General features: G+C 43.4%; 1 protein-coding gene across 3 annotated transcripts in view; it reads right to left on the reverse strand.

The window, feature by feature from the left end:
• TTLL11 (tubulin tyrosine ligase like 11) overlaps positions 1 to 27,481 on the reverse strand; it is a 276,274-nt gene that overhangs the window by 225,388 nt on the left and 23,405 nt on the right. The window lies entirely within an intron of this gene.

Here is a 27,481-nt window from a genome sequence, read left to right on the forward strand (position 1 = left end):
CTGTTTGGCACAAGCTATAGAGTTTCAATTATTTGCAGCCAGGAAATCTCTCACTGAGACAAAAGGGCCTGTTCTTTCCACTACATCCTGCTGCTTCTCAAAGTTATCAACAATCTCTGCATTTAATGAACATATTTTTTAAATCTGTAACTCAGATGGATGACCTTGTTAAAGGAGAAAAGAGAGGCCATGTTAGTTCATATTCAGAATTTGCTTGTTAAAAGTGCACACGAATAGAAATGCTGACACATTAAATAAAAATCTTTTGATTTTCCCATTCTAAGACTATATATAGGTAACAAGAATTTTTATCTACTTGCAGTTGAGGGGCCAAGGTCCCATGGGAGAACACAGCCTTACTAATGAAACGGTGGTGACTCAATGCTGTCCATCCATTCCACATTAAAATGAAGCCAGACTCAAGTCCCTTAAATCAGTCACATTAGTTCAAAGCTGTGCACAGTGAGGCATACGTTGTACACTCTACTCACATTAACAACTTCCATCTATAATTTATAGCATTTTGCTCATTTTCCCTTTATGCAATGGGCAGTAAGTTATTAATTCAGTAGTCATAAATACAAAGAGATGCAACATACGTTATTTTCTTCTAGTTGTAAAGTACTGATACAGAGAGGGAGAAAATAACCAGAATTAAGCAGGCTATCCGAGCAAAGGGTAAAGTGACTTTGTTGCCCACAATGAAGAACCAACACCCTGTCGTCAGTGGGCAACCGATGACTCTTATCTCCCTTTTCATTGCTCTCCATTCCTTCCCATCCTCACAAATACCAGATTGCCCCTCCATTTAGAAGCACTTTGGCTCATTCAGTTTTGAGAAACTACCATTTTTAAAAACATATCCATTCACTCACTAATTACTACATGCCAGACACTGTGCTAGGTGCTAGATATATGGAGGACATAATTTGAAATAAGTCCCGGGATTCACAATCCTACCTCTTTTTAAGCTCCTTTTAAAAAAAACTGTCTGCTTACACAGCTCACATCATACTCAATGGTAAAATACTAAAAATGTTTCCTCCATGATAAGGAATAAGACAAAGTTGGCCACTTTCACCACTTCTATTCAACATCAACATAGTATCAACAATTCTAGCCAGAATAGGCAAGAGAAAGAAATAAAAGGTATCCACATTTGAAAACAAGAAGCAAAATTATCTGTTTGTAGATGACATAATCCCATATGTAGAAAACTCTAATGATTTCACAGAAAATATTAAAAGTAATAAACAAATTCAGCAAAGTTGCAGGATATAAAATCAACACATAAAAATCAATTGTGTTTCTATACAGAATGATGAACAATCCAAAAAGGATTTTTTTTAAAATCCCATTTATAATAGCCTCAGAAAGAATAAAATACTTATGAATCGACCAAAGAGGTGAAAGATTTATACACTGAAAATTATAAAGTATTTGTAAAAGAAATTAAAGAACATATTAATACAAATACACAAGAAGATATCCTATGCTCATAGACTGGAAGAGTTAATATTGTCAAGATGTCAATATGACCCAAAATGATCTACAGATGCAATGCAGTCTCTACCAAAATCCCAATAAATTTTTTTCAGAATTAAAAAAAACTCATCCTAAAATTCATATGGAATTACAAGGGACCCCAAATTGCCAAAACAATCTTGGAAAAAAAAAAAAAAAAAAAAAAAAACAACCAGGTGGAGGTCCCACACTTTTTTTTTTTTTTTTTTTTTTTTTAAACAGAGTCTTATTCCAGGCTGGAGTGCAGTGGTACAATCGCAGCTCCTACTACAACCTCTGCCTCCCGGACTCAAGCGATTCTTCCACCTCAGCCTCCCAAGTGGTTGGGATTACAGGCACTTGTCAGCACACCTGGCTAATTTTTGTGTTTTTAGTAGAGGCTGGGTTTTGCCATGTCGGCCATGCTGATCTTGAACTCCTGACACCTCAGGTGATCCACCTACCTCAGCCTCCCAAAGTACTGGGATTAAAGGCATGAGCCACTGTGTCCAGCCTGGAGGTCTCACATTTCCTGATGTCAAAACTTGTAACAAAGCTACGGTAACCAAACAGTATATAAAATAACAATGAGTTACCACCAGACACCTATTAGAATGGCCAAAGTCCAAAACACTGATCACACCAAATGTTGGCAAGGACATTGAGCAACAGGAACTCTCATTCCTTTCTGGTGGAAATGCAAAATGGTAGTCACAGACTCCCCTCTGCCAGCCTGTCCACCTCAAGTTGGGCCACTTACTTCTTGGGCACTTGCACTGTCACTGTGACTACTTTCAATCCTTTAAGGACACAGCACTTGATTGTTTGGTGGCCTGGGTTTCTTCATTCATCCTTCCACCTGGGATCTTCTGGCTGGGCTTGCCCATCCACTCTCACCTCCATGATGAACCCTCAGCTCTCTTTGTCTGTGGCATCTGTTGCTAGACCCATCACAGGCCATTCTATAACATCTTTATTCATCTGTCAGCCTGGCCACTTTGCAAACTCTTTAAGTACAAGGAGAGTCCCAGGATCATCAGTGTAGCCCTAATACCAAGTCTTCAGCACACTGTAGGCTTTGTTTTTAACCTTTCTGGGGTCATACATTCCTTTGAGATTCTTGCCAGAAAAGCACACACATGCACAAAATCTTCCACATGCGCTTAGGAGATTCAAAGGCTCCCCATGCCCCTAGTTGTTCTCAGATACCAGTGTTAGCAATGCCTGCAGTAATGTTTCATGAATGAATGAACTCACAAACAGCAGCCACTCAAATGCACGTCATCATCATCATCACTACATTAGCATTTGATAATGCTTACTCCTATGTCTATGGGTTAAACACTTTACATGTATTACCTTATTTAATCCACAAAACACAATAAAGGTGCTACTATTAAACCTGTGATAAAGGTTATGATATAGGTGCTACTATTAACCCTATTCAGAAATGAGGGCACCAAGCATTAGGAGAGTAAATAACTTTCCCAAGGTCACAGAGGTATGATAGTAAGGACAGAGGCAGGATCAAATCCAGGTCTGCCCAATTCCAAGGCCCACGCACTTAAGCACCACAGATGCCTTTTTGAAGATCATTATAGTCTTACTTACTAGTTACACATGAATCATGCAACTGACCTACCTTACATGCTACCATCTTTGTCACAAAAAAAGTTCCTACCCCAGAGTATAGACCTGGGTGGACCCGAAATCTTTTCCCTCTTGACCAGAAGAGAACTAAAAACAAACTCGCAAAATGGTCACATTCAAACCAGAACTGAAGCTGTTAAATGTTCTTTGAGCAAATCTGTGTTTAAGGAATTGATGTTCCGGTCCCTCTTCTAATGGTCCAAAGAGAAAGTTCAAGTCCCCCTGGGGATTTTGCAAAATGAAATTTCATACTTAACGCTGATGAAAGCACAATTCACATTTCTGTCCTTTGTGAATGATTTTCTTCATAAAGCTTCTCTATGAACAGAAAGCATTTCAAGTGACTGAAGATAAAGGTGGCAAATAAGCTTTGATATGAGCAAGCCTGTGTGCAATGCATCTGCAGGAGGAAATGGTCCAAATGGCTGCTCTAAGATGAGGGGTCCGAAGTACTCAAAGGAAACACAGGGAAGGTGTGGTGGCCAAGGCACCAAGCAGGGACTAGCAAGACCCCGACTCAAGCCCCAACCCACCATGCCCCCTCAGAGACTCTGACACAGTGACTTTGCCCCTGTAAGCCTTCACAGCTCAGCCACAATGGAGAAAAACAATAGCAATAAAACCTGTCCACCTCCCAGGGCTGTTATGTGGACTGAGATAGCGCATGGGAAAGTACTTTGCAAACAGTACATTGCTGTTATATGAAACAGGTTATTATTTTTAATGTCCAAGGAAATCACCTCAACGAGTAACTTCAATTTAAAAAGATGCCAACCAAATATCACGTATCATTAGGACAGCTCTTGAGTAAGGACACTGCAGGGTGCCTGCACTTGGAAAACCTTCTATGATGCCTTCAGGCAGGTACATAGAGTTCTCTCCAGTGTCCCCTGGCATTCTGTTGATGCGGGTAGTACAGCCACTGCCTTACAGGGCATTTATGTTTACATGACTGCCTCCCCGACCTGACAGAATGCTTCAGGGCAGAGACATTTTATTCTTCTTTCTATCCTCTCCCCCATTTGTGGTCTGAAGTCTCCAAGATGGTCCCCAGTGATCCCTGCCTCCTGGAATTCATTCCCTTGTGTGTCTTCTCCCACATTGTCACAGGTTTGGTCTAGATGACCAATGGTATACAGCAAAAGTGATGAGCCATCACTTCTGATATTTCGGATATCTTTGTAAAAAGACTATGGCTTGGCCGGGCACGGTGGCTCATGCCTGTAATCCCAGCACTTTGGGAGGCCGAGGTGGGTGAATCAGGTGGTCAGGTGTTGGAGACCAGCCTGACCAACATAGTGAAACCCCATCTCTATAAAAAACATAAAAATTAGCTGTGTGGAGGCATATGCCTGTAATTACAGCTATTCAGGAGGCTGAGGCAGGAGAATCACTTGAACCCAGGAGGCAGAGGTTGCAGTGAGCCAATATCATGTCACTGCACTCCAGCCTGGGTGACAGAGTGAGACTGTCTCAAAAAAAGAAAAAAAAGACTATGGGTTCTGGCTTGGTCTCCCGACTCCCCCTTGCTTTGGGAATACTTAAGGAGGCGCCCACATGGTAAGCAATTGAAGTCACCTGCCATCAGCCATGTGAGTGAGCTTGGAAGGGGATCCGTCAGCCCCAGTCAAGTACTCAGTGTCTGCGGCCCTACCCAACAGCTTGACTGTAGCCTCATGAAAAAGCCTAAGCCAGAACCACCCAGCTAAGTCACACGCAGATTCTTAACCCTCAGAAATGGTGTGAGATCATGGACGTTTTTGTTTTAAGCTGCTAAGTTTTGGGGAAATTTTTTACACACCAATAGATAATGAATGCACCATTTCAGTTTTCAGTTTTAGAGCAAGGTCCCAGAGAAAGAACAAGTCCTGAGAATGCAGGAATTTAAGATCAATATATCCTTATAATATAACGAACATTATAATTACTATTGAGTACTTAACTATATGCCATGTATCTTACATAAATGCCTCCAATTTGCAGATGAGGAAATACAATCCCATTGCTAATAAGTGACAAACCCAAAATCTGAAGATACGTTGGTTTATCTCCAAAGATTGTACTCCTTCACTTCAACTAAGGGGGATGGATGGATGGATGGATGGATGGACAAAATGAGTACATACAGAAGACAGCTGTGACAAACACGTCAAAGAAGATGCCATAAATTTCTTTAATATGCTGTGCAGTTTCTACCATGGCATCCATTCTGTGGCCTGGCATAAGTTATCTGAAACCCAGTCATACCACATCACCTTTGGCCTACTTAAAACTTTCCCTCCCATGTGGCTGTGATACTGCCTGCTTGCTGCCTATCCCGCAGACTCAAAACCGAACACACTCACAGCTGCTGGCCACAACAAAACTTAATCACCACCAGACTCAGTCTGTCTCTGCCTCTCTCTCTCTCTCTCTCTCTCTCTCTCTCTTTCTCTCTCCTCTCTCTCTCTCTCTCTCTCTCTCTCTCTCTCTCTCTGTCTCTCTCTCAAGCTCACTCACTTGCTCTTACTTCCCATTCACTGGTTGAGCTCTCTGACCCCTCCAGACTTCCAGATGGTCCGCAGTCAGTACCCCTAACCTCTCTGGATCCTCTGAGTGATAAATTTCTTGTTTCAACTCCTCATTGTGTCTCATCTGACACACACCCAAACCTAACTTTCCCCTGGTCAGATCTCTCCTAGAGAGTGACTATCTTGGCTTATGGCCACCTCAATCAGAGACCTCAAGACCAAATTAGAAAGAATCCATAACAATAAAAATCACAAAAGAAAAACAGCACAGAAAAGTCCAGAAGAGGCCAATTAAAACAAAGAAGGGACTAAGTAACTCCCCTTCAAAAGTGGACGGAAAAAAAATCTATCAGTCTTCTTCAATCAAGAAAACAAGCCAACTAGGAAAATACTGGTGGAAATTGATAAAATCCTGAAGGGTGTGACCGGATGGAACACAGTTCTATCTGCCAAATGTGAGCACATCAAAAGGAGGCGTGTCCCTTTCAGGCCTGAAAAAGGGAGGCCCGCTCCCTTCTCTGCTTTGCTTCTTACATCTCAATGAAAAGCATCGCTCCCCAGAGGAGAAATCCACCCCAACTGAGGGGCTCAGGAAAATGCCAGGTTCACTCTTGCCTATGGAAAATGGGGCAGGTGAGAAAAGATTTCCCCATGCTGGTGAGAGACCAGACCGATTCCGACTGCAGTGTCTTTGGATGGGGCTGGTGGGGAAGCCTACCTGTGGGAGCAACTTCAAGCCTGTTTCTCTATGGGAAAAATAATGTCAACTTGGTTGGGTCACCACAAGGATTAATAATCTGTTTGGACCACCTAGCTCTGGGCCTGACACACAATGCTTGATGGACAGTAGGTGTTCAAAAAACGCTATCTTCCTTCTTCTCTTCCATTCTTTCCTATCATTCTTCACTTCATACTTATTGGCTGATAAGACTTTTTGAAACTCCTCCCTCACCTGTCTTTCTATTACCCCAAAGAGCTAGGAGATGGGGGTACTGCAGGACTAGCCTAAGTTTAAATGTGCACATGGTACAATCAGGTTAGTAAAGCCATGTGAGTTTTCATAAGTAGGAACACAACCTCTGGAGAAAGCCCAGAAGTGCAGAAAGGCTCCTTCCCTTGAGTTCAGGAACTTGGATTCAAATCTCAGCCCTGCCACCTATTAAGGGCCTTGGTTTCATCATCTGAGAAAGATGAGTAGCAGAGCCTCCCTCACAGGGATGTTGTAAAGATGAAAACAACCGCGTAGGTGAAAGTCTGTTTGTGAACGGCCTGGTAGACAGTGGGAGTTAAATTAGTCCAATTAGAGATTATTGAGAGCAAGCCTCCTGGATTGTTCACCTAATTAAGTCCCTTGGTGAGAAAGGCAGAGAGGAAGGGTCCCTAGACATGCCAGATGGCAGAGAAAGCAGAAGCTGGCCCTCCACGAACCCACCTCAGGAAAAACAGTCCATCAAGCATGGCTCCAGTCACCAGGGTTCCAGGAGCCAGGTTGGGGTAGAGGCAGACACATGGACAGATCTGCAAATGCACTCCACGTGCCAGAGTGCTGTGTGACAGTCTGGAGGGAGGAGCAGTGGTTTCTGGTCTAGATGAGAAAAGCTTAACCAAGGAGGGGCCACTGGAGCGGGGCGTGAAGTAGGCCTTTGCAAAGGAAGAGTCGAAGGGAAATCAGGCAGAGGGATCAGTGCACATGAACTGGGGAGTCTGGGACAGCAGAGGTGTCCCCCACGCCTGGAGCCTGGGAGGGCAGGGAAACAGCCAAAGCTGGAGAGGTCCACGCAGCCCACACAGATCACTGCGGGCTCACAGGGCAAGCTGCAGAGCTGGAGCTTGACTCTGCATGTAAAGGAAGTGCCCAAGCAGGGCTATGTCAGACCAGGGGAGACTAGAGGGTGGACGAGGGGTAGAGAGAGACTGAGAGCAGCCAGAACTATGAAGATGCCGGTCAAGGCTGGGATAAAGGGGAGGGAGCATGGGGCATAACTGGGCCCAGAAAAAAAGTATGCACGGGGAGCAGGGCTAGGAGAAGGCATGGGGGAGTAAGGACAATCATGAGCTCCATGTGCAAGGACTGCTCTGAGGTCCATGAACTTCACAGGCCCCTTCCCTTTTGCCCGTGGGCTATATTCCTATCTCACCGCCGACAGGTTCCTAGTCATTCGAGGTTCCTAGTTGTTCGGGAATCTGAAGGGAGAGGCTCTTACAGGGATAACTAGCACTCTGAAGAGCTTTCCAATGTAATAAAGGCACTGCCTGGCTCCAGTGGGTTTTCCAGGAACACAATGATTACTCATCCTCTAATAGAGCCAATAAATATCACAAGAAGATAAGTAATTAACAACCTTTTGCTGGAAAGTAGCAATTCTTGTGATCTATGAAGTTTCCTTTTCCTGTTCACTTCTTCTTCATTATTGCAAATATGATACCCCGGGTAAGCATGTCATTCATCCTTCACTGAGTTAATCACCAAAGCATGTTGTATTTTTTATTAAATCCATTCATTATAATTGACTCATATGAATGAAAGCTGGAAGAGCTGCGGTGAGGCCCATCGTCCACCTTGCTTCCGCTTGTGATTGCAATACTTTTAATGAGATCAAAATTGTTACCAGACAATTTAACAATGGGGAGAAAAAACCCTGTTAGCAGGAGAGGAAGATAACCTTGCTCCTTTCATAATTTCAGTGTACCATAGCAATCTCCTCCAGCTATTTATTCTGCTGTCTAATTTCCCACCCATAAAGAATCTTTATTAGTAGTAATTACATTATTAGGCAAGAGAAAAAAAAAACTTCACAAACTTCTAAAGTGATTTATACCTTGGCTTGCAGTTTTAATTAAAATTCCAGTTTATTTAGCAAATAGCTCTGAAAAGATTAGATACCAATTTACCACTATGTTCTTTTTCCACTTTCCAATTCATAAGGGTGACACAAACAACAAAATAATCTCTTTAAATGACTCTTACTCCATTCCATCATAATTCAGCCTATGGAAAAGAGCTCCGATATCAATTATAAGTTATAAAGTAACTCCATTATACCCTGCAAATTATCAGCAGTAATCTCCCAGTTCTCTACTTCCTCACAGTTGGTAAATTGTACCAATTCGCCACTAGGCCTCAAATTACCCAGACTCTTCCACATCAAAACTTTAAATGGTTTATTAACTGAAATGGAAACAAAGAAAATCAGGTTTCCCTGTCAGCAACACCTACCTCCCATCCAGGATATCAGACAATTTTATCCAAAGTCACACCTGACTTCTCTTAGGGCCGCTTTTTCCCAGTTAACCAGGAACCCAGGCCAATTCAGTACTTTCTCCTATAACAAGTTCCACCAGAGTGTCAGTCTAAAGGCACCATGGTGTTGCCACCCATAAATTCATTTATTCAACACATAAGCAAGTCATGCCTTTGAGACCGTAGTATGCTCGGGGAATGCTCAGATGTTCCACACAGGAGCAGAGGGTTAGTGTTGAGAGGCAAAACTGAAGAGGGGGATGTACTAGTCAGGGTTTTCTAGAAAGACAGAATTATTAGAAAGACAAAATTTATTAAGAAGCACGAACTGACACCATCACAAGGTCCCACAATAGGCTGTCTGCAAGCTGAGGAGCAAGGAAGCCAGTCCAAGTCCCAGAGCTGGAGAACTTGGAATGTTCAAAGGCAGGAAGCATCCAGCACGGGAGAAAGATGTGGGCTGGGAGGCTAAACCAGGCCAAGCTTTCCATATTTTTCTGTCTGCTTTATATTCTAGCTGCACTGGAAGCTGATTAGATGGCCCTCACCCAGATTAAGGGTGGGTCCACATTTCGCAGCCCACTGACTCAAATGTTACTCTCCTTTAGCAACACCCTCAAAGACACACCCAGAATCAATACTTTGCGTCCTTCAATCCAATCAAGTTGACACTCAGTATTAACCACCACAGGGAACAAAGGAGGATGAATGAACCAGTGGACATGTCAGGCAAACAACGCCTGCAGTCACCATCTAAGTCAAGTTTTTTACCTATGCTGTCAAATTTCCATTCAGAGCTCTGCAACACCTTGTAAATAGCTGTCATATCCCCATTTCACAGAAGGAGCAACCAAGGCTTGGAGAGGCAGAAGCTATTTGAACTGACTCTTTTTTTTTTTTTTTCTTAAAAAAAAAAAAAAAAAAAGGAAGTTACCAAAAGGCTCGGGAGGGAGGGTTTTCCTTCAGTAGGAAGCAAATCGCATGGACAAAGACTGAGCAGAGAGCAGCCAGGAGCCCCAAGAGCCCAAGGAGCCAGTCCTGTCTGCAGCCACGAAGTTGCTGAGCCACCTCAGGCATTCACAGACCTCTTCAAGCCTATTTCCCCATTTGCCACGTGCAGGATATTTCCCATTCTGCAAATTGACAAGGCCCTGCTCTTCTTTTCCAGCAACTGACAATGACTTGTGCTGAGCCCAGCATATCTAGTGCTGCTAAAATAAGGTACCCAAAGGAGAAAGAAGAGGTTTCCTACAGGGCTAACTAAAGGTCAATGGGCTCTGCCTCCCTTCAAATTCATTTGCTCCTCCTAATCCCAAAAGCCAGCCTGAATCTCCCAGAAATGTGCCACAAGAGCCTCAAGACATACAATCACATATTAACAAAAATTAATATTATTGTACTGATAATTTCTGTAATAATAATGAAAATGATGACTACTATTTATGTGCTGTGTATATTACATGTGCTATCTCAATTCACCTCACACCAACACTATGAAATAGGTACATATATTATTTTCACTTTATCTAAGTGAAAAACCTAAATTAAGAGCAATTAAATAACTGGTTTATTTATCCCTCTGGTACTGCATTCAGGAAGTGGTAGAACAAGAACTAGAACCCAGCCCCATTAAATACTTAGGCCCCACAGAACTATGCCTAGGAGAAATGAATGAGGTTCCTTTAACTAATACAGAACTGCAGTGATAATGGAGTGTGTACTGAGTTCCTAAGCCCATTTGCAGAAGAGTCAGGGGAGGGACCCGGCCCCACCTAGGAGCTCTCCAGAGTGCTGAACAGACTACCAAAGCATTCCCACTCAAAGCACTGCATCTTCCGCCAGGGTGCCTCTGCCTATGCCAAGCCTCACCTCTTGATATCAGTGCCCAGCAGAACCACTAATGCAATCGTGTTGGGAATGAGAGTATAAATAGGAGGAAAAAAATAACTTTTACAAGAACTGAGCTAGAGGGGACAACAGGACATCAACCAGAGGTATCCCACAGGAACTGGAAATTCAGGAACTGGAGTAGAGAAAAGCCAAAGCAAGAAGGGCACGTGTCTATTTCATAGAGGAATCACAGAGAAGAGAAGTGACGAATGGATGGATGCGTTCCCAGAGTGATTACTGAGAAAGAGCAAAGGCCAGAGGTGGGAAGGGAAGGAGACTCCTTTCAGTTGCCCTAGACAGCTGGCGCCAAGAACAAATATTGCTTAAAACCCCACTATTGTGTTCAACAGGTGTACCCAAACTACAGCCCGCGGGCCGCATGTGGCCCCCTGAGGCCATTTATCTGGTCCCCCACCGCACCCCAGGAAGGGGCACCTCTTTCATTGGTGGTCAGTGAGAGGAGCACAGTATGTGGCGGCCCTCCAATGGTCTGAGGGACAGTGAACTGGCCCCCTGTGTAAAAAGTTTGGGGATGCCTGGTATTAAAGGTGTTTAGGGAGAACAACATTTTACTGCCTATAGATTTGAATCTGCGAATAAATCCCCACCACCACTCCTAAACCTCCAGTAAGAAAGAACAAGAAATGACAAAGTGTTCCAAGGAAAAATAGAAAGTGATCTGCTGTAAGGTGACATGACTCAAGCCCAAATCCACTTTTTTTTTTTTTTTTTTTTTTTTTGGAGACAGAATCTTGGTCTGTTGCCATGCCAGAGTGCACTGGCACAACCTCAGCTCACTGCAACCTCCGGCTCCCAGGTTCAAGTGATTTTCGTGCCTCAGCCTTCCAAGTGAGCAGCTGGAATTCCAGATGCCTACCACCATGCCTGATTAATTTTTGTACTTTTGGTAGAGCCAGGGTTTTGCCATGTTGGCCAGGCTGGTCTCGAACTCCTGGCCTCAAGTGATCCGCCTGCCTTAGCCTTCCAAAGTGCTGGGATTACAAGTGTGAGCCACTGCACCCGGCCAGTCATATCCACTTTTAATTGAAGTAAAAACATCTTAAAAATTTGAGAAGTCACTTGGAAAGACCCTGAGCTTCTTTTTGGCCTTCCAGACCACAGAACCTAAAGGCTTACATAAAGGGATATTTATAAACACATCTCTCCCTCTGGTGGTAAAAGAGATATTTAAAAAGCACATTTATTCTCTGGTTCCATCCCCACCTCCACCCTCCTACATACCTTACATAAGAATAGTTATGCCCTTTTATGAACTAGGTCTTTCATTCGAGCAAAGTTCATTATGCATCAACTCAATGTCAGGCACTGGGGGGTTCAGAAAAGAGTAAGGTTCAGTCCCTGTCTTCAAGATGGACTTGTAAACCAATGATAATGCAAATTAGTAAATGTTCTAGTAGATGAGGAGCACACAGCTACAGGAGCATGAAACAGAGTGTGAGTTATTCCACTGGAAGGAAAGCTGTGGTTTGGACGAAATGTCAAAGGTGAGGTGAATTTGCCAAGTCTAGAAGCCAGGAAGGTAGGGTAGGCATGGGACCATGAGGGAGCATGATCGTAAGTTTCCTCGAGGCAGGGACACCTTAATGATCCCCATGCTGCTGGTGCCTAGCCCAGCGCCTGGGAGGGAGTAGGCAGCAAACAGATGCTAGAGAAATGAATGGCATGTAGCTCAATGTGCAGCGGGAAAAGTATGCCCACAGGACCTTGCAACAGACAAGGAACTCAGTGGAGCCGGAATTCATAAGCCTCAAGACCAATTTTAATGTGAAACTGCTCAAGCCTACAGCTGTCATGCACAGGTTTGGTCCTCCATTTCCCCAGCCAAGGATTTAGTAATAATGTTCATGTCTATCTCACCACTGGGGAAAGGAAATATATGACCACAGTGTGGTCCAGTTTCAAGAGGGATAGGACAGCTCTCAGCTGCAAGAGGGAGAGTCCACTCTGCTGTTTAGAATTTTAAAAGGTATCATCAGCAATAACTGCCCAAATTTGATGGGAGAGGCGGCTAGTGCATATGGGCCTCTTTATCAAATTTTGGAGTCTTCTTTTGTTTCTGATGTTGAGCTGTAAGTTCCAAATCTTCTCATTTTTCACAGCTCAACACAGCTAATAGCTGTGGCCAAATCCAGTGCTTTCTCTAGCTCCTTGAGATGAGAGCTGTTATTCCTCTACTAAGCATTTAAGCAATACCTTTTAATTTACTTAATGAACTCAGAACAAACTGACTGATGGCCCAGCTCAGTTGGCAATGACAGCTGGCATTTCCCTGATGACCAGATAATGAGGCAATTGCATTAAGTGTGTGTCACCCTGATCAGCTGGCAGGGTCTATTAAAGGCAGAGCCGGGCCACGTATGCTTTCAGTCAGCTTCCACAGCATGCAGGTCTTAAAGCACTCTGGGACTGGCTTCAACACCTCTGCGTTACCATGCTGTGGTAAATCTGATGCTTTCTTGGTGCATTTGAGGAAACTGAGCCAGTCAAGTTAGCTTTGGAAAAGCCTGTATCATACTGCAAATAATGATTAGAAGAAATTCTGTAGTCCTGATTAATTCATTCACTTTTCAAACATTAATCGAAGACCTAGCATGTGTTAGCTACTAGGCTAGGTGCTGGGATATAAAATAAAACCACTATCACCATGTTTGCTGAGCATTTACTATGTGCCAAGCATGGCTCTAAACACTTCCAATGTATAAAGTCAATTACAACTCCTAACCCTAGAAGTAAGTAATATTACCATACCCATTTTACAGATGAGGAAACTGAGGCATGGAGCAGTAAGGTAACTTGCCTCAGTTTTCAACCTCATAAGTGGCAGAGCCACGAACAAACCCAGCCAAAATGACTTTAGAGATGAATGAGATGCAGCTCCAATCCTAGAGAAGCTCGAAGTTTCTTGGAGAAATACACAGACATGCAGACATGTACACATGTGCACTTAATGCTCTGTGATCCAGAAAAAAATGCTAACCTCTATTAACTTTCTATTGCTGCACAAAAAAATTAATACAAACGTGGTGCCTGAAGACAACACCTATTTCTTAATTCACGGTTCTTTAGGTCAGAAGTCCACCATGGTGTAACTGGTTTCTCTTGTTCCCTGCTCATCCCAGGCACATCCCACTGTATTAAATATAACAGCGAATCTCATGGACACTTTGTTGTTAAACCTCAGCGTGCACTGAGGGCTTGATCGCATACGAAACTGTGACACTGCACTGTTTAGAGGAGGCTGTTGGAGGATGCTATCCACCACATCACACAAGGGCTCCTTTATGAAGCCCTCTGGGGGAGTTTCTCCCAGCCTCAGTTCTAGGAAAAGACAGACTTCTCTTCAACATCTTCTATTTGATCTGATCGATATGACTTATAACTTGGTATATTTCTGTTTTTCCTTGGCAACCAGAAAGCTCAGAACCAAATCTATGTCCCATCATAAAAACTCTGCAAGATCTTTATATTATGCAATTTTTTTTTTTAGACAGTCTTGCTCTGTCGCCCAGGCTGGAGTCAGTGGCATGATCTTGGTTCACTGCAGCCTCCACTTCCTGGGTTCAAGCAATTCTCCTGCCTCGACCTCCCAAATAGCTGAGATTACAGGCGCCCACCACCACAACTGGCTAACTTTTGTATTTTTAGTAGAAATGGGGTTTCATCATCTTGGCCAGGCTGGTATCAAACTCCTGACCTCAGGTGATCCACCCACCTTGGCCTCCCAAAGTACTGAGATTACAGGTGTGATATATTATGCATTTCTAGATATTAACTTTCCCCAGATTTTTTTTAAAGAGATGAAGTCTCACTCTGCCACCCATGCTGGAGTGCAGAGGTGCAATTACTGCTTGCTGCAGCCTTGACCTCCCAGGCTCCAGCAATCCTCCCACCTCATCCTCTCCCACAGCTGGGACGACAGGTGCATGCCACCATGCCTGGTTAATTTTATTTATTTTGTGTAGAGACAGGATCTTGCTATCTTGCCCAGGCTGGTTTTGAACTCCTGGGCTCAAGAGATCCTCCCACCTTGGCCTCCCAAAGGATGGGACTGGCTGGGATTACAAGCCTGGGCCACCGCACCTGACCTGAGTTTACCTGACTATATCATCTTAATTGATCCTTTGCCCTAAATTTTTTACCTAAGTTTTAAGGAACCAAAAACTTATAATAATGTGTATTTTTTTGAAAGCCATTTTACATAGGTTTTAGGAATAAAATAGGCATAAATACATATTAAAAGAATTTTAAATTTTATCTTGTGAGATTTAAATATACAACTTATGTGAGTTAAGATCCTTACTTCAAAATCGACCTATTTTATAATCCATATATGATAACATCAGATCTGTTGATTTTTATCTGGAAGAAAATACTTCAAACATGAACTATGCAAAACATATCAGTAAAGCTAGAAAACAGGTCATCAGCTGTAGCCATTCAGGTACAGAAAAGATAGGATTGCGTTTTGAAATACAATACTATTTATTCTGAAATCACCATCATTGTGATGATACTTACAATGGTACAAAAGCCATTACATTTATTTAAGACCACTTGTATTTAGTGTAGTAGCTTTAAAAGCAAAATTGATTTTCAAAAACTTTCACAGAATTTCTTAAAGGCAAATTTTAACTTCTTATGGTTCCCATGTTTCTTAAAACAACAACAACAAAATGCTAATCCTTAATTCATTCAATTCTTTCTCCAAGAATAGGATGGCCAACTCATTCATCCTAGTTTGCCCAGGACTGTCCTGGTTTTAAAACCAAAGTCGAGTGTCTTAGGAACTCCTTCGGTCATGGGCAAACCAGGACAGCTGGTCACCCTAGCAATGAGGCAGCCTCCTTTTGCCAATGTAAGAAAAAAAGAGCCTATTAATAGCAAGTCCTTCTCATACACTTTAAATTTGAAAGGAAGTCATGTGTATGAAAGGTATTCCTAAAGTGTTAGGAAACAATAAAATTGTGAATTTAGTTCACTTAATATCAGCCTGGATTTCATAATGGATTAGAGAGACTCTTCACACATCAATGTTCTTATTCTCTTCTAAAGAATTCCAGGAAAAAAAGATTCCATAAAGCTATCTTTGAAATCCATTCTGCCATCCATAATCGTTTTAAAATATTAAATTCTATCTACAATTATGTCATTTTCCTTCTCAGCACCAAACTGAATAAAGAAATCTTAAAGATTTGCTATCCACAGGAAATCAATTAAAATTATTAAAGACCTCAAAATGGGTCACCAGAACAAAGTTAAAAGACAGTGAAAAACATTCTTTTGACTTGGGGATAGGAGAGAAAAAGAAGACTAAATTCTAAAACGTTAAGAATACTGGAAGCTTTTTAGGATAGTGGGTCAAGCAAAGACCCTTAAATCCTTGGTTATAATCTACTCTATTCAGCACCATAGCCATAAATGAGTTCCTCAAAAGAAGGCAAACACTAACATTTATTAGATGCCTACTGTATATTGGTTGCTCTCATGCTCAGTATTTTAATCTCCCTATGCACCTGTTGATAAATAGCATTTATCCATCTTACAGATGAAATAAAGTAAGACTCTGAGTCATTCACACTACACTGTGCTGGGTGTTGCATGTGCAATAATAAACATTAGAGCCATGGTTTCTGCTTTTGTGGAGCTTAGAGTCTAATGGCGAATGGTAGACACAAGAACTCATTACAAAAATAATTATGAGTGGCCCAGCTTGGGAGGAATCAAGGAATGCTTCCCTGAAAGCTGAAGAGTAAGAAGACAAAGGAGGAGGGAAGAGGTGGGGAGAGAAAGGAGAACAATTTTTTCTTTCTGGGCAGAGGAAACGGCACACAGAGGTCTTAAGATTAGAACACTCAGTTATGTGCCCAGGATTAACCCAATTTATAAGGGGGCGGCTTGTGGTTTTGAGTCCTGTGCTCTCTGACTCCAGAATTCACGTTCCCTTCTCTGTAATACCATGTGAGCCTCGGTGCTTCAATTCTAAAGAGGATGGTCCACAAAGGGGACCAAATTCCCAGCGACAGCACTCAGTGTCTCCCAAACTAGTTGATCAGAAGAATCACCTAAGGAGGCTTGTTAAAAAAAAATAAATAAATAGTCCCTGGGTCCCACCCCTACTGGCAAATCAAATTTTAACAAATGTTCCAGGTGATTCTTAGCATCAGACCAGTTTGGAAGATGCTAAGTTATGGCTTCAGGAAACCTAAAACTCATAACATTTGTTTACTTAACTGTGATCTCCTGGCCAATTTTAAGAACTGGGTAGAGTTCCTTGAAGTAATTTAGCCTTGCAAGAAGAAAAGGAATGAGTAAAAAATAAAAACCTCTAGAGATCAATCAGCCAGCCAGTCAAATAAAAATGCTGCCCCTCCTTTATTCCGTATTTCCTATGGTTTTTTACAGCCTCTCATTCTAGATTAAGTAATGTCTTCTTAGTATAGGTTATGTGACTTCTGTCAAAACAAAACTGATTCCCACTCCAGGAGGCTCAGTAACACACTACTAATTTAGAGTCATCGCTAATTAAGGACTTGAGGAGACTCCCGGAAGCGGCAAGATAATAAGAAACTACAAGCCTTGGCTTTCAGCTGGGAGAGGTTATGGATTTAGAATCCAAACAACCTGGGTTCAAATCCCAGACCTACCACTTACCAGACAAACATAGATAAGTTAATGAACCTCTCTGAGCTGTATCTTCCCCAACTGCACATGGGGCTAATGACTACCTCCATCATAGACTTATTCTGAGGAGCAGGTGAGATAAAGTGGGGGGGGCAGCCTGACACTATCAGGTCCTTAACAAATGTTTGTCAATGAATAATAAAACAAGAGTGAACTTATAGCCCAGTAAGAGAGGGACTGTGCTGCTATACAATCAGCAGTTAATAAAGACACGTTAAATCTTAAAAAGAGAGACTCACAGGCACAAATCACTGATTCTAAGCTATACTGTAGAAAAATAAGCCCTTCCCAGAATAGAGTGGACTGAATTACAGTTTGGTTCTTTGGATAGGATGTTCTTAAATGAGGGTGAAGGGGAAGGAGGAGGAGCGTTAATGTGCTAATTTTGTTCTTAGGTCACAGATTTCCTAGGAGCTGTAAGAACTGAACCCAGGTTCCAAAAATGAGAGCAGACCACAGACTGAAGCGACACCAGCTCAAAGGCTGGTGGACTGGGGAGTAGAGTGGTGCTGTGATGGTGGTGGTGGTAGGGTTTGGAGGTCACATTAGTAATAATAATGTCATCCAATTTAGAAAGTGCTTTAAATGATTTCTCTTCACTAAGAGACAGAAAACACAAGAAGAGAAGTTTGATCAACGGTGCTGGGGGTAGGATGGGAGACAACAGGGAAGGACAAAAAACATTACTGAGCCAGAGTCCAGGGTCATACCGACAGCAATCTAGCCTTAGAACTAAGGGGTGGAGACCATGGAAAGACAGAAACCAGCAGAGCTGACGGTAAGGACTGGACTAGTCACCTGAGAATTGTTGGATCCATGACTTTAAGACTAAGTATGCCAAAAACCAAGCTTGGGGCCATGGCAGACATGACTCCCTTTCTCCACTAAGCTTAAAGAGGCCACAGAATCTTTTTTTTTTAAATTTTTTTTTAATCTTTTTTAAATAGAGACAGGGTTTCACCATGTTGGCCAGACTAGTCTCGAACTTCTGACCTCAGATGATCCGCCTGCCTCAGCCTCCCAAAGTGCTGGGATTACAGGTGTGAGCCATGGTGCTGAGCAAAAGGTTTTAAATGTAAACAATGTACTTAATCTCCCACCTTCTCATGACAAGCCAAATGTCAAGCCCTAATTCTTTCTCTTTACAACAGTTACCAGAGTGAAACATTGCAAATTTTATACCTTAGTTTTGAAGAGAATTAAATGTATGTTGTGATTCCTAGATTTTTATCCTACAGATATTGTTACACGAGTGCACAAAGACGTATATACAAGGATATGGTCATTGCAGTGTTACATTCAGTGGTAACACCCTGTAAATAGCCAATACACATTGTATTGGCTATTTGTGTCAATAGGGCATTAATTAAGTAAATGACGGTACACTTGTATTATGGAATGTGATGTAGCCATTAAAAAGGATGCAGTAAATCAATAGATAATGATACAAAACAATAGCTAACTTATGTTACTAAATTATATAAAAGGTACAGAATTGAGTAGATTATATGAAAGCATTAGGTACATAAAAAGGGCTATTTATACAACATATACCTAGAGATGTATATCTCTGGAAACATATCAAGAAAACTGCTTAAGGTGGTTTGCCTTTGAGGAAGGGAACTACAGGTGGGATGTACTGTTCTACTATGCAGATTTGTTATGACGTGCATGTTGTTAAATTGCTAATCAATAAAACTGGGATACACAGTAAAAATAAAGATAATAATCTGTATAGTATTAATAGTCACAGTTCTAACATTGTTGGATACCTATTAGTACCACTGGGACTGTCCCGACATCATCTCTCAGTCATCCTCTGGGTGGAGGTTATCATCCCCCATCACTCAGCTGAGGAAATTAAGGTTCAAAGAAGTCAAATCATTCACCCAAATGCACTCAGCTACTAAGAAGCAGAGCCTGGATTTGAAGGTGATTCTGGCCGGCTCCAAATCCTACACTTTTTCTGCACTGCATTGTGGCAGATACTGCGAGTTGTTCACCAAAATCCATTTCCTCGTATTCCTGGGCACACCACCAGGCTACATTTCCCAGTGTCCCTGGCACTTGAGTGTTACCAGGTGCCTGAGTTCCAGCCAGTGGGATGGGGACAGAAGTGACATGCACCACTTCCTGGGCTCACTTATAAAAATCTCCTGTATGTGCTCCTCCATGCCCTGTCCCCTCTTGCTGCCTGGGTGTAGGTGATACAGAGACCCCAGGGAATGACAGAGCCACAGATGGATGGATCTTGGGCCCTTGAATGATGACCCTACCAACATGAAAGTGGCACATATCACAAGGGTAAGAAATAGACTTCCAGATGTTGAGACCTTACACATTTGGGCCTACTCATTACAACTGTTTATCCTACTCAAGTGAATAGACATAGCAAACAAAACAAAGACCAAAAAATGTGAAACCCTTTTGTGTTCAACAAATCATCATTAAGTTTTGGAAACAGATGCTCTGTGCCACAAAGAAAAATTACCACTGAGACAAAGGATCTCTTAGGAAGGGTACTCTCACTAGCCATCTTGTCACGAGAGTACAATGAACAAAGGAAAAGCAGACATATTTATCACTTAGGCATTGGGCGTCCTTACTGCTGTGTCTGATCTCTGTTGGAGCCAGACCTTACAATCTAAACTAAAACCCAACTGGATAACAACTTTAAACTTTTCTAAATAGGTAAAAGCAATGGCAAGCTTGGGACATGCCTGTGAGCATGTCCAGCACAAATATCTTGGTTAAAGTACAAGGACATAGAATATACTATGTGCCTATAAGCATGGCATGTTTAACAGCTACATAGGATAGGGCTTAACAAAGAGTTATTAGCACACTTATGATTTATTCTTTAACAAGAAAGGAAACTTTAAAGAGGAACTTTTCTACTCCCCACATTGAGCAACTCCTGGGAGTCAGGCACTGTTCTAGGGCTGGGAATAGAGAGATGACAGGGATGATCCCTACCTGTGCAGTGGGAGACGCCCCAAGTATTTGAGTCCTACCTCCTCAGACTAGGTCAGAGACATTTCAAAGCAAAGGGAACATGGCCAGTTTTCATTTGTTCACTGCTAGTCAGCCAAGGGTTCAGGATAGAAGGCAAGACCAGCTGGCAGAGACTGGGCACAGTGGTTCACATCTGTAATCCCAACACTTTGGGAGGCCAAGACAGGCAGATCACCTGAGGTCAGGAGTTTGAAACCAGCCTGGCCAACATGGCAAAACTCTGTCTCTACTAAAAATACAAAAATTATCTAGGTGTGGTGGAGCCTGTAGTCCCACCTACTCAGGAGGCTAAGGCAGGAGAATCGCTTAAACCCAGGAGGTGGAAGTTGGAGTTTACGCCACTGCACTCCAGCCTGGGTGACAGAGTAACACTGCCTCAAAACAACAACAAAAGAAAGGCTGGAAGGGATGGGACTCTGGAGGAGGGATCTGGTCACTCTCCCAGGTGAGGGTAGGTGAAAACCTCTCTGGACAGCCCCAGAGAAGACCCAGCAGCGTGACCCCCATACAAAAGCAGCCTTTCCTGGCAGAAGGCCCAAGGACAGAGAGAGGAGAGTCATAGGACTGGACTTGGGCTCATCATGGCATCACTCACCCCACCTTATACATTCTCACATTCTCCTGGATCACAATCCCTTCCTGAGCACCTACTCTAGCCCAGGCATAGAGACTCTCTCTCTCTCTCTCTCTCTCTCTCTCTCTCTCTCTCTCTCTCTCTCACACACACACACACACACACACACACACAGAGAGAGAGAGAGAGAGAGAGAGAGAGAGAGAGCGCAGAACACCATCTCTGTCCTCAGACTTCTTAGGGTTTAGTGAGAGACATGGCTCTTAAGCAAATCATTATCCCCCATGAAAAGCAACATATAGAGGGAGGGACATGCCAAGGGCTCTGACAACACAGGAAGCAGGGGCTCCTTCTGCAGGGCAGGTGAGGCTTCACGGTGCAGCTCATAACTGAGCTGGATATTGAAAGGGATTCCAATTCAGCCAGCAGGGAGTCAGGGGAACAAAAGCTATTCCAGGCCAAGAGCTGTGTGTGAGCAAAGGCTGGCACCACAACTACCCCGGGCTGTTAGACCACAGCATAACGGGGAGGGTGGAAACATTGGCAAGCCTGGCAGAGGTGAGGCTGGCTAGGGAGGGTGTGAGGTTCTTTTCCAGGATGTGAGTAAACACTGAGTGTGAGAACATCACCTCCATAGCCCTCATCCCACCGAGGCACCTCGTCCCCTCAGCCCTTGCAGACAATGTTGTCATCCAGAGTCTCCTTTTAAATGCAACACTCTGAGAAAAAATCACCGGATTCATCCATCTGCTTATTACTACTCAGCAAAGGTCTCAGGATGGACTCAAAACGATCTTCCGATAGGGCTGAACGAGTGTCTCTGAGGGGACAGAGGAGTGAAGGAGAGGGAAGGACAGACAAAAGGAACGTGATCAGAGAGTGGCAAAGGCCAGTGCTCGCCTCCTCGGGGCAGGAAGAACCTACGAGCCTTTCTCTGGTTGTGTGTGCAGTTTCATGCCAGGGTGTGGGGACAGACAGAGGGGTTCCTGCCCTCAGGCAGTATATGGCTGACCCAGGCACAGGCTGCTGACCTCCCTGCTATCCAGCCTTGGCACAAAAAGCAATCATTACTTGTCTCACAGAGAGGACAGAGTCCACAGGAGGGCAGCCTGGTATCGTGGAAGGAACAGGCACTGTGTGATCAGAGACCAAGGACTGAGAGGGCAGTTCTACCTCTAACTGCCCGGTTACTCGGGCACTCCATTTCCTCACCTACAAAACCAACAGCACAGTCTCTGTTTGTCAGCGTTGCTGGAACTTTCAAGCAAGAAAACTAATGCAAAGCATCTATCCAGTGCCTGGCTTACAGCAGACCCCGGAGGGTGGCTCATTCCCTTCCCCTTAGGAGCGGGCGTGCATGTGAATAGTCTCTTTAGGATCTTATTTCCACATGGTCTGAATTTGATTTAACTCTGCATCTTCCTCCTCGGTGAGGTTGAAATATATCATTGGTTACTTAATGGCCCTTCAATCAATGAGGCCTTTATTAAATAGCAGCATGATACCCAGGCAATGAGAATGCGAGCCGCACAAGAATCTCTCCCCGCTGCTTTCATGAAGACAGCTTTCAGCTGCCCCCTGGGTCTCCATCTCTCTCTGCCTGGAAGGAGACACAAGAAAGGGGGCACCATTGCCTGGAGGGGACACATGAGATGGCCCTCTGTGGCTGAAAGCCTGGAGATGCCTCTTTGGGCCCCTCCCTTGTCAGAAAAGAGGAGGGTGGTCCCTAGAGAGGAGAGACACTGGCAAGCCGTGCTCTACCCAGCATGGCTGCCCTACCCAGCCCAGCCCCTAGGTGCAGCACGGAACAGAGGAGAAGGTTCTTGGCCTGCCATCCACAAAGACTATGTGACTAGGGACACGTCCTCTAGCCAGGCCAGGACTCGGGTACCTGGCCTGAAAAGTGGAACTAATGCTATTCCCCTACTCACTGAGAGGACTGCAGAGACTCAGTAAAGTGATGGTGGTGATTCTGCTACCATTCTGCAGCAAGGGCTTTTGATTCCTACTTTGCTGTCTCTGCAGATTGGCTCCATCACAAAGCACCACTTCAGTGCTTACTAAACACCAGCTGCTCGCCAGATGTTAGAGATGGAGGAGGAAGCAATTCTCTCTACCCTCCACACCACAGCCAGAGGAGTCTTTCTAATATACAAATCAGATTTTTCACACACACACACACACACACACACAAACACACACACACACACCCCAGTGTAGGCCTGAATGATGGTGTGTACCTATAATCCTAGCTACTCAGAAGGCTGAGGCAGGAGGATCACTAGAGCCCAAGAGTTCATGGTCAGCCTGGGCAATACACCAAGACCCAGTCTCTAAAAGTTTAAAACAAACACCTTTCAATGGCTCCCTAGAGCTCTCTGCTTGCAGCTCAGTTCTGTATGACTTGGCTCTTGCATACCTCTCTGATCCATTCCCTTCACTCTCCTCCCACATCCTGTGATTTGGCTAGAGTAAAATATTAGCAGTCAGCCAGGCATGGTGGCTCACACCTGTAATCCCAGCACTTTGGGAGGCCAAGGTGGGTGTATCACTTAAGGTGAGGAGTTCAAGACCAGCCTGGCCAAGATGGTGAAACCTTGTCTCTACTAAAAATATAAAAATTAGCCCAGTGTGATGGCATGCACCTATAATCCCAGCTGCTCAGGAGGCTGAGGCAGGAGAATTGCTTGAACCTAGAAGGCTGAGGTTTCAGTGAGCAGAGAATGCACCACTGCACTCCAGCCTGGACAACAGAACAAGACTGTCTCAAAAAAAAAAAAAAAAAAAAAAAAAAGGTTGCAGTCTGATAAACACTCAGTGTTCTCGCTTGCCACCATGCCACCGTCCGTGCTGAGCCTCTCCCCGCTGCTACCTTGCTCATCCCTCATCCTCCAGACCCAGCTCAGAGGCCCCTCCTGGAGGAGAACCTCTCTGACCCCGAACCTCAGCCAGCCACCCCTCCGTTCCCCTCTTCCCTCCCGGTAACAGCGCTTCCTACCCTGGATGGTATTAAGCAGCGAGGGAGCTCTCTGGGGAAGGGACCCACAGGGTGTCATTTCTTTGTTTTCCCAGTGTTTGGCAGGGTCCATGGCACAAAGTAAGGATTTAGAAAATGTTTGAGGAATGAATAAGAAAGTTGCTTCAGCCAATATTTATCAAAATCTGATTATATCGTGTATCAGGCACTGTGCAGTATGAGGATCCAATAATAAACAACAATGAACAAGACAGATGCAGCCCTTGCACTAGTTGAATTTAAAATTTGGTGGGTGGCTAGGCATAGTGGCTCATGCCTGTAATCCCAGCACTTTGGGAGACTGAGATGGGTGGATCACTTGAGATCAGGAGTTGGAGACCACCCTGGGCAACATGGTGAAACCCCATCTATACTAAAATACAAAAAATTAGCCAGGCGTGGTGACACACATCTGTATTCCCAGCTACTCTGGAGGCTGAGGCACAAGAATCACTTGAACCCTGGAGCCAGTGCTTGCAGTGAGCCAAGATTGCACCACCACACTCCAGCCTGGGTGACAGAGTAAGACTCCATCTCAGAAAAGAAAATAAAGTCTGATGGGAAAGAAGGAAAATCAAACAAGCAATAATCACAACAAAGTTGATTCATGCTATGATGGGGACTGGGGGAGCACAAAGCAAGAGCATCGACCCAAGGTCGGGAAGGAAGGAACCTGGAAGGCTTCTTAGAGAAAGTGAGATTTAGGCTGAGACCTGAAGACAGAGGAAGTTGTAGGCAGGCAGAAAGAAGATCGGCATAAGCTAGCTAAAGATAGAAACCCCTCACCAATCTGGAACACAGCTATCTCATGTATCCAGAAAGTAGCCAGAACCAGGAACGGAGGCTTAAGGGCTACTTAACGGCCAAAATACGTCAAAAAGACCATGGACCTTACTCACCCAGAAGTCTCTCATTTACACAAGCCTTTCTCTACCTCCAGCCTGACCTCATCTTGCCTTCCTCTGCCACCAGCCACATTTGTGCATACCTCAGTAGGGCTCTTAGCAGCCCAGAGAGGACTCATCAGCTATGTCTGCTGCCCCAGCCCAGGGCATCCAAGGCCACCATGTGTGGCTTTTTAAGTCATGCACAAGAGTGTCATGATGCTGGCCAGGTACAGTGGCTTATGCCTATAATCCCGGCACTTTGGGAGGCCGAGGCATGTGGATCATTTGAGATCAGGAGTTCAAGACCAGCTTGGCCAACATGGTGAGACTCACTCTCTACCAAAAATACAAAAAATTAGCCAGGTGTGGTGGTACACGCCTATAATCCCAGCTACTTGGGAGGCTGAGGCAAGAGAATTGCTTGAACCCAAGAGGCGGAGGTTGCAGTGAGCCGAGATTGTGTGACTGCACTCCAGCCTAATAAGACTCCATCTCAATTAAAAAAAAAAAAAAAAAAAAAAGAGTGTCATGATGCTATTCACAGGTAAACATCTGTGACACCTGGAATATTTTTATAATTATATTTTAAACTGTATAACAAATGGACTATTTCATAACAAATATGAGTTATTGTATAATACGTATTGTCATCAGGAAGGTACTTATTGATTTAAACTGGGAATTGGGAAATATTTTGGTTTTGTAAACAAACATCAGATGATTTTATTATACTTGGGTGGTTTTTTATTTACAACAAGAATTTTCTGGCAATGGCAGTTGTGTCTTATGTTAATAAGCCAGTATCTATTGTTCCCCTTTGACAAGTTTAATCATCAAAAGACCACGTTGGGCTGGGCATGGTGGCTCACACCTATAATCCCAGCACTTTGGTAGGCTGAGGCAGGAGCATTGATTGCTAGGAGTTTGAGCAACCCAGGCAATATAACAAGACTTTCATCTCAAAAAAATAAAAAAAATAAAAAAAATAGCTGAGTGAGTTGGCATGTACCTAGTCACAGCTTCTTGGAAGGCTGAGGTAGGAGGATGGTTTGAGCCCAAGAATTTCATATTGCACCACTGCCCTCCAGCCTGGGCAACACAGCAAGACTTTGGTCTCTTAAAAAAAAAAAAAGGTCTTGTTGATATAATTATGCCTAAAATAGTCTGTATTTCTAAATAGGGATCTGCTTTGATATCTGATAGATGATTAATGAGTCCCTTTAATTTTTAAAAAAAAAAATCCTTCATTGGTATCAGTGCACGGATTAAATTTGAAGATTCATATTCATATTGTAATTTAATCATCTGCTGTTTGCTTATCGTGCCAGAATACTTCTGAATTTCAAGTTCAAATCAATGAATACTTCATTACGATACTATATAAATATTGTTTAACAACTGATTCGTTTATCATTAATAATCCATTGCTGTAACAAATTTGCTATTGATATGTAAGTGCTACATTGACGAATTTAATATTCTTTCCTTGAGGAATGGGCATCTTTTTCTAATTCACACAAAAGAACAGGATGGGTGAGTAGGGATGACAGGGTCGTGTCTGATAGTGATCACTTGTGCCTTGCAAAGGCCTTGGGCCACAGCAGACATTCAACACATATATATTGAATGAATAATAAAGACCTTCCCGGCCTCAAAACTTAAAATTGCATATGTATGCTTTATTTTACCATACCTTCTAGAAATACTTCTGCACATTTAATGGAATAGTATTGCATAAATTCTTGGAACAACAGTTCTTAGTGACCAGCTAAAGCTTATTAAACTGTCACACAGCAGGAACCACCTGCCTCTGCCTTCATTCCCTAAACATAGAGCACTTTTTCTAAGAAGAACGCCTTAGAGGAAGAATATTCATAGCTGTAATATATCATTAGAGGAATAGCTTTGCAACCTGCCTTGACAGTCATAAAGTTTAGTAATTTCTAAGAAAATGTCATAAAAGTCCAGTAAGATGGTAAGGTTGTTGTGTAAGTAATCTCAAGCAGAGCCGGAGACTCCTTAAGTAAGGAACAAGCGCACAGGCTAAAGAAAGCTATGATATCATGGAAAGTCAACGCTTCCAAAACCTAAGGCTTTTGGGCTTACAAACAGCTGGCTCTCTATTTCTGGCTTGGGCTTCACAATGCCAGAGACAGGCATGAGTTCACTGCCTGGAATCCCTTCATGCCATTTCCCTTTAAGGAAAACAGTCACTTAGAAGGTGGGGTGGGGGGGAACCCAACTCTAGAACAATTACTGATCCCACAGTTCAATTCAATCAGCATCTGTGAATGCCTTCTCTGTGCCAGGCATTGGAAGGACTCAAATATGAAAAAGACATCTTTGTGATGATACCCACCCTGAGACTGAGTATCTTACAGTCTATGGGAAGAGACGTACCATCTTAATCCATAACCTTCCCCATTCAACACAATTCTGTCTATCCCAGGGGGGGCAACACCTCTCTCCTGAGGTTTATAACAGCATCCTAAC

The sequence above is a fragment of the Saimiri boliviensis genome, chromosome 2 (assembly GCF_048565385.1).
Source record: "Saimiri boliviensis isolate mSaiBol1 chromosome 2, mSaiBol1.pri, whole genome shotgun sequence".
In the NCBI taxonomy this organism is placed as follows: domain Eukaryota; kingdom Metazoa; phylum Chordata; class Mammalia; order Primates; family Cebidae; genus Saimiri; species Saimiri boliviensis.